This window comes from Danio rerio, chromosome 5, assembly GCF_049306965.1.
Source record: "Danio rerio strain Tuebingen ecotype United States chromosome 5, GRCz12tu, whole genome shotgun sequence".
Taxonomy (NCBI): Eukaryota; Metazoa; Chordata; class Actinopteri; order Cypriniformes; family Danionidae; genus Danio; species Danio rerio.
Genome location: NC_133180.1, coordinates 56,122,567 through 56,130,865, shown reverse-complemented (window position 1 = coordinate 56,130,865; position 8,299 = coordinate 56,122,567). Strand labels below are relative to the sequence as shown.

Below are 8,299 nucleotides of genomic sequence, written 5' to 3'. Positions count from 1 at the left end.
CTTAAAAAGCCTCTTTAACTTCAGTTACAAGCAAACCTTTGTTCTTTGTTTGTTTGTTTGTTTGTTTGTTTGTTTGTTTGTGTGTTTGTTTGTTTGTTTGTTTGTTTGTTTGTTTGTTTGTTTGTTTGTTTGCAAAGTGATTAGCATATATTAGGTTAATGTCAGTTTGCATCATTAAAACAATAACTAAGATATCATCAAGCGATTAGGCCTAAATCATCATAATGAATATATAGGTATGGAACAGAAAGTGAGACTGAATGTTGCGTAAAAAATCTGTGAAGAGATGTGAGAGGGGAGAAGTTTTATGCCATTAGTTTCTCACACAAACATGTGGTTTTATGTAAGTTCTCCTATGACATGTGACAGACATGTTACCTGCAGAGTCTCAAGAAGCAACTGCTGCAGTTTGCAGAACACCGTCAAATAAAGGATTACTGTTTGACATTTTTAAGTTAAATCTTTTTGACATAATATAAGCTAAAATTACATGTGAAATTTATTTGACTTAAAAATTTAAGAGAGATACTAACTATGCATTGTTAAAACATGTCAGGATTGTGGCTAGTTTTGTGGCTAGTTTTGTGGCTACACAGTTTCAACGTAAAGCAGTTTACATTTTCTTTTCAGTTTTAGAAGAGACTCAACAGTTTCAAAGTTTTGATATGTATAAGTAACTGGTGTCAAAAAGTTTTAAAGTTTTCATTCACAGTTTCACAATTATATAACTGTGTTCACCTGTTCTTCAGTATAAGTGTTCAGACCGAGGATGATTATCCTGTCACGACTCTCATTTTTACTCAACAGTTTCTGCCTTCTCTCACCATTAAATCTGATAGTTGTAGAATGAATAATCTTGTGTGCCTCAGGGAAGATGATGACTGAAACACAAAATATTTTAGACAACTAACACTTGACTTGACATAAAGTGTCTTCAAACCAGTGTTACTTTTGTTTAATTGAGATATTAGTGTAATTTTAATTAATTATTTGAGCAATATTTTTTTTACTTTTCATTTTAGTATTAAAGTTTTAAACATTTTTTTTTCTTTTCATTAATTCTTAATTTTCCTTTTGCTTAGTTTCTTTATTCATCAGGGATCGCCACAGAGGAATGAACAGCCAACGTATCCAGCATATGTTTTGCACAGTGGATGCCCTCAACCCAGCATTGGGAGCCACCCATTGACTCTCACATACACACTCATACACTACGGCCAATTTTGTTTAATCAACTCACCTATAGCACATGTCTTTGGACTGTGAGGAAAACAAGAGCATCCAGAGGAAACCCATCCCAACACGGGGAGAACATGCAAACTTCACACAGAAATGCCAACTGATCCAGCGGAGCTAAACCAGCGACCTTCTTGTTGTGAGGTGACTATGCTAACCACTGAGCTAGTGTGCCGCCCATAGTTTTCCTTTTATTGTTTATATTTTGTGTCATTTTAGTCAATCATTTGAAACTAAATGTTTTTTCTTATTTTGTTTTTTTTTGTATTTTTGTTTTGGTCAATAAAATAAAGTAAAATAAAATAGTAGTTTGTCAAAATTTTTATCATGTTATGTTTAAGACAAAAAAATGCTGACACTTTAGGTTGCTATTATGCAAACAAAAACTGCACAATATGCAGTATATGAGGAGTTCAGATGCCGTACCATCTAATATTTCCATTAAAAATGAACATTTTTCTCAGCCTCATTTGTTTATGTTCAGTTATTTCACTTGAAAAAGGGCATATTATTTGCCATACATGTGATATTACTGAACCTACACATAGACGCCTGAATAGAAATAGCTAATTTTAGAAGAAAAATTTAAGAGGCATTTAGAGGTTTTTGCATCTGAACTCTTCATATACAGTTAAAGTCAGAATTATTAGCCCCTCTGTTTAATTTCCCCAATTTCTGTTTAACAGAGATGATTTTTTCAACACATTTCTAAACATAACAGTTTTAATAACTCATCTCTAATAACAGATTTATTTTATCTTTGCCATGATGACTATTGCTGACCTGTAAACTATTGAAAAAAAATATAGCCTAAAGGGGCTAACAATTTTGACCTGTTATTTAAAAATTAAAAACTGCTTTTATTGTAGCTGAAATAAAACAAATAAGACTTTCTCCAGAGGAAAAAAAAATATTATCAGACATACTGGAAAATTTGTCTTGCTCTGTTAAATTCATCATAATTTAGCAAAAACAGTTAAACATAGTTAAACTGCAGACACTGAATGCTTAGAATGAAATGTAAAAATGGACGTTCACATACTCTGCCGTACATATGCAGTCAGAATGCAGTTGTTTTGCTTGTTGATGATTACCCAGGCCTTGTACAGTTCAGTCTTCTTTCCTTGTCTTTGGCTAGGCAGAGCCTCGGTTTTTAGCACAACATAGTTTTGAATCTGTAATAATCATGGAACATTATTTCTTGCACATGACCACACAGAACAAAATTGTTGGTATCCAAAGGCTTGTAGGCCTTTAACTTCTCTCTTGTTAAAACACTTGGAGCTTCAATGAGATAGTTGTATATTTTGGGCTGGATGCTTGGCAATTTCGTCTTATCCAATATACATTGGGACGGTACTATCACAAATGGACCTGTCAGATGAACGCCGCTCACTTAAACGTTAATTTTGCCGAATAACTGTGCTAATCACTGGGTGACAAGCTGTTAGAATACGCTGAAAACATAATGTAAATAAAATAAATAATATGTAATCAATATAACTTATCTCTTATCTTATAGTTTTTTTCTGCAACCTCTGCGATTTCTTTTCTTTTATAAATCTTTTAAATATGTCTGCTCCAATTCTTTCCAATGACTTTATTGTTACAAATTTGTTTAATAAACAGAGCACAGAAAAAAAATCAGGCCAATTAGATACAACAGATCAGTCTTGTTACTCAAGTTAGTTCATCATTTTAAACTAAAAATTCAATCCAAACATTTTTAAAATACTGGATCAAATCTTCATTGCAAACTGGCCAGAAATCGATCTGTAATTTGGGGCATTTGGTTTAGCAGCAGTTTAAAAAATTATCTGATGGGGTTTCAGTGCACAAAACCACAGATGTGTTTATCAAAGTCAGAGGAAGTGGGCGTCTTCATAAGAACAGAGCTTGTGCTAACCACTTCCTGTTGAGATGAGAAACTTCTGATGGGGTTAGAAGGTGTACAGTAAACAAGTCACACAAAAACTATCGAAGGGGGAAATTGTTGTAGAAGAACAACACCTTGCACACGGTTATCTACTGACACACACTCACAAACACCAAGACAAACACATGCGCACACTAACAGACACTACATAAGATATAAATCTTGTGACCCTAATGATTGAGTCAAAATAAGAATGTTGTGAGTGCTGGATGTATGTATAATAATCAGGGGCGCAACTGCACATTTACTGATGGGTATGCGGCTTCAACTTTTGCGCGCCCCCCTTCAATCCAACTATATTTTATAACAGGCAAGTGATAAAATGTGGAAAATATTTCCATCAATAAATTAAAGATATTTTTTCATAAAGATATCAATATGCTTCAAAAAATACAGTTTCGCAGTTCTGAACACAACTGAAATAGTATGAAGTAGTAAAAGGTATAATTACATTAAGCATGTTAAGTCGCAAAAAAAAAGCATCTCATACCACCCCAAATTTCTTCTCAATTTAATTTTCTCTCCCTAAATGATTATATCACCTTGACTAGCCTTGCTTTTGGACTTTTTGTACTACATTTGTCAAAACAAAATGATAGACATGGGAGTCCTAAAGGGCAAAAGAACATTGCAATTACTTCTTACATGCATACTTTAAGAAGTGTAAGGTCTGTATTTGCAAGAACAATTGACTGAAACTGCTAAAAGTTAAATAAAAAAGACTGTCAAATGTTTAGTGTAAAAAAAAAAAACAGAAACAAACAAATGTTCTATTTAACTGAAATGTTATAACTTTGTTTGTAGCTAAAATTAAAATAGTTTTGAGCTAAGAAGTTACCAAAAGGTCTGATGAATCAATATGATACATAATAAATTCATAAAAACATGTATATGGTATGAAAAATGGGGGTGGGGGGGTGGAATGATTTTTTAATTTAATAAAATACAATATTATACGCGTATAAAATGCTAAATAAACATTTCTACAAATATATATATAGTAAAATCATCTCCGTGAAATATTCATTCCGTTATAATAAAGACGGTTTTAAATACGTTTATCATTATATAAAGATGTTATTCTTTTTGTGGAACCGAACCAACACTGGTGAAAGCAATGTAATCAAAAACAAACTGACGCATGCGCGCAGAAATCCTACGCGCTGCTCGCGGTCCCTCTCCGGATATAAATCCCAGTTGTGAACATGAATGTGGAAAAAAATATGCGCTGCTCACGTGCCGCTCATACCTTGTGCTACAGTCTACATAAAAACCAATGTAGGCCATAATTGATTAAAACGTAATATGATTATCTTGATGGATAAAGCAAAAACAACAAGTGAAACGCATTTTAAAACGCACTAGGTTTACAAATAAATGTAAAAAAAAGAATTCTGTAATCTTCTGTAAGGGAATTCCCATTGGTTCACTCTCATAATGCTGGTATTAAAAAAATATCAATTTAAGTTAATAGATTCACATTTCAGAAGGGGTGCACTTTATGACAGGGTAGGTGTCGGCCAAAACCAAAGTTAAATAATATGACTATGATCTTATTTTGACTAAGCATAGCTCCTGATAGATTTTTCTTTGTATGAAACAGAAAGGAGGAATGAAGTCAGGGAGTTTTTACCTAATAAACCCAATTCTTAGCTATGAGTCGGGTCCAAAAGACAACACACAACAGATGATTTTAGAAAATATTTGTGTGTGTGTACTATACTATCTACAGAATTTCATTCTAATGAAATAAATTTTAATTCATTCATTTTCCTTTAGCTTAGTCTCTATTTCAGAGGTCGCCTCAGTGGAATGAACTGCCAACTGTTCTGTTTACACACACACTTACACTACAGCCAGTTTAGTTCATCAATTCCCCTATAGTGCATGTGTTTGGACTGTGGGGGAAACCGGAGCACCCAGAGGAAACCCACACCAACACGAGTAGAAGATGCAAACTCCACACACAAGCGGGAAAATAAGCAAAACATATTTCATGCAACATTATTTCAATTTCAATTTATGCAGCGTCTCGATTACTTCATTGGTGATTGGTTTGTCGCACTACTATGAAGAGCTTCTGACTGATTTTTCTGGATTACTGCAAGAAGAGAGAAAAACAACATTGATTTTTATTTTTCATTTTAACCCTACTTACATGATATTAATAAAAGAGTGATTTTTCTATATTCACAGTATAAATATATTTTTACCGCTGTCAGTGACTCTGCCATTCATTTGAGTTGGAGTTTTAACATCTTTCTGCAAAGAAATGAATAAACTAGGTTAATTTTATTTCATTGAGTGTGTTTAAGATGAATTTAGGCTTAAAGAAACACACACACACATCTCACCTGTGCTCCTGCGTCACTCTTACGAGTCCTCTTCACGATTTCTTCCAGACGCTAAAAATGTAAACACAAGCGTTAAACCAACAGTACTGAAGTAAAATCTCAAATACAATTGAAGACAAAATTTTAAACCCTCCTGTGAGTTTTAAATCGTTTAAAAATATTTCCCAAGTGCTATATTTAACAATTTTTTAAAAATATATTCATTCATTTTCCTTCAGTTTAGTCCCTTTATTTATCAGAGGTAACCACAACAGAATGAACCGCCAACTTATCCAGCATATGTTTTACACAGTGGATGCCCTTCCAGCTGCAAAGCAGTACTGGGAAACATCCATAGACACTCATTCACACACACTAAGAACATGCAAACTCCACACAGAAATGCCAACTGACCCAGCCAGGACTCGAACCAGCGACCTTCTTTCTTTGAGGCGACAGTGCTAACCACTGAGCCACCGTAATGCCAGATTAGAGGTCTGCATTCCCGAGGCTGTACCAGATTTTGTGCGGCGTGGGAATAAATTTACGAATAAAGCATGGGAGCGGTCGGTAACTGGTGTAATTTAAACGGGAGCGGGCGGTCTAACAATATCGCTCCCGAGTGAGCGAGCACCCGTATGAGTGTGTGTGAATGAGAGAGCGTGATGCTGTGTTTAGCTTGATTGGTAGACTTTTATTTTACCTTCTTTCTTTCCAAGCGTTCCAGCTCCTCCTTCTGGAAGTGTTTCTCTGGTTCGATCCTCTGTTTCTCTGCTTCTTCTCGGGCTTTGGATTCAGCCTCTTCTCGCTGCCTAAGACACATAAAACTACATCATACATTCATTTATTACACATCTCTAAAATACCTAAAAGTCTAGTGTCATGTCACATATGGGACCCCACGTTTGGCTGGTTAGTGAGGTCCAATAATGTCGTTTGACCATGTCCAGTCAGCTGCTTCAATCAGCTTTATCAGTGGTTATCAGCTGATAGATATGGGCGAGTAGGGGCCTTCCGAGCAGTAAATGTCACTCAGAAGGCTGTTATCATCCATTCACATTGTTAATCAGCTATACTAATAGAGAAGACTCCAGATCTGTTTTTACATTACTGTGACGGTTAAGGTAGGGGTAGGCATTAATAAAATATTATTATTGGGAAATTTAATAAATAATATAAAGATTTTCGTTAACTTCCGGCTGCAGTCGATTGTGATCTATAGCTGAATAACCATGTGGATGGATGATAACAGCCTTCTGAGCCTACCAGTAGGTGCAGAAGGCACCTAATTGCCCATATCTATTAGCTGATAACCACTGATAACGCCCATTCAATCGATAACATTCGAATCAGCTGGTCCAGTCTACTGTGAGAAAAATGATGACATCTCACAGGTATGAAAACTATTATTAAAATATAAGTAGTAGATGAAATATTACCTGTTAAAAGTGACAACTAAAAAAAATATACAAAATAAAAATTAAATGTAAAAAAATATATAACAAAAAAGTTAGCTATGTTATTTAATTATAAAATTACAAAAATTTTAAAAACTATATTATATTAAAAAATATATACCTACACATATATAAATAAATACTAAAACTAACTAAATAAAGCTATATAGAAATATTAAAAGAATTTATAATATGTGTAATTATATTATATAAATGTATATTCATAGAACTTATATTTATAAAAATAAACCGAAAAAACATTCAAATTTTACAATTAAAAATAATAATTTAATTTAATATTTAAACATGCATTTACATTTATACATACATATATACGATTAAAATAATAACGGTCTGCATTATGAACGAGTCAGTGATTCATCAGGTAAAGAACTTTCAGAATGAATAAAACGTGTGCCTTTTAAAACTTCCCTTTGCTGCCACAAGATGGAAGCAGATGCCAAATAATAATTTATAAATAAATGTATTTATTTATAAATATAATTTATGAATAAATGCATTGCACAAATATCTTTAACTTCATCTCATAGCTTATATTAATTTAAGTATATGTCTTAAACTCAAACATTTCTCACCTTTCTACGACAAATCTGACGAGAAACACCTGAGGGAAAAACCTGGCACGACTGGAAGCTCTAAAAGATAATTTTCATCAAATGAAATGCAACCGGAGAGCAGTTTTTGTGGACTCTCTCTGTCACTCATTAGTATCTTGTTCTCTCCTGCCATGTCAAAATGAATGAAAGCCCGTCTGACAGCGTCCACTCCAGCCATAACTCACCTTATAGCCTATCTGTTATAAAGCATCTAAAAATACAGCTCCTGAGATGAAGAGCATCTGACAGTCAGGGTTAATGATGAAACTTCTGCTCAGACAATGATCTGAGGACAGCAGTGATGTTTACGAGCGAGCTAAAAGCTGCATTGTAACTCAATGGTAGAGACGCCACTGTTACTTCATATGTGCTTAAATATCTCTCTGAAAACACGCAAAGATTTTCAAAGTGCGAAATAGAGTATTAAGAGTTGAGCATGATACGACGGGAATACTAGTTAGCGCACATAGCTATATACATTAGATGTCGCCTACCCTGATGTTGCGAATGAAGGAATTGCAAATTGAAGGAATGCGTCAATAGAGCCGCCATTTTAGTACAGGGTAACGCTCCTTTGAAATGAACGCTCCTTTCAAATGAACGCCATCTAGCGGTCACATAATCTAATGACTAAATATTATGACAACTTAATCAACTTATTTTATAAATATATATAACTTGACATTACTTTTTTCTTACCACCACACTGGTCTTTTTCAC

The 8,299-nt window shown here is 34.1% G+C and overlaps 1 long non-coding RNA gene across 3 annotated transcripts; it reads right to left on the bottom strand.

Annotated features, from left to right (window-relative positions):
- Positions 1-1,076: 1,076 nt before the first annotated feature.
- Positions 1,077-8,155, bottom strand: si:ch211-198e13.3. Of its 3 annotated transcripts, XR_012406354.1 has the most exons (6): positions 7,765-8,155; positions 7,559-7,618; positions 6,209-6,317; positions 5,527-5,577; positions 5,386-5,434; positions 1,545-5,273 (listed from the first exon to the last, which is right to left on the bottom strand). It is a non-coding gene; the product is annotated as a si:ch211-198e13.3 (long non-coding RNA). The 3 variants fall into 3 exon arrangements; XR_661719.5 differs by lacking the exon at positions 7,559-7,618 and having other exon boundaries at positions 1,077-5,273; positions 8,074-8,155; XR_223670.6 differs by lacking the exon at positions 7,559-7,618 and having other exon boundaries at positions 1,514-5,273.
- Between the last annotated feature and the right edge of the window lie 144 nt (positions 8,156-8,299).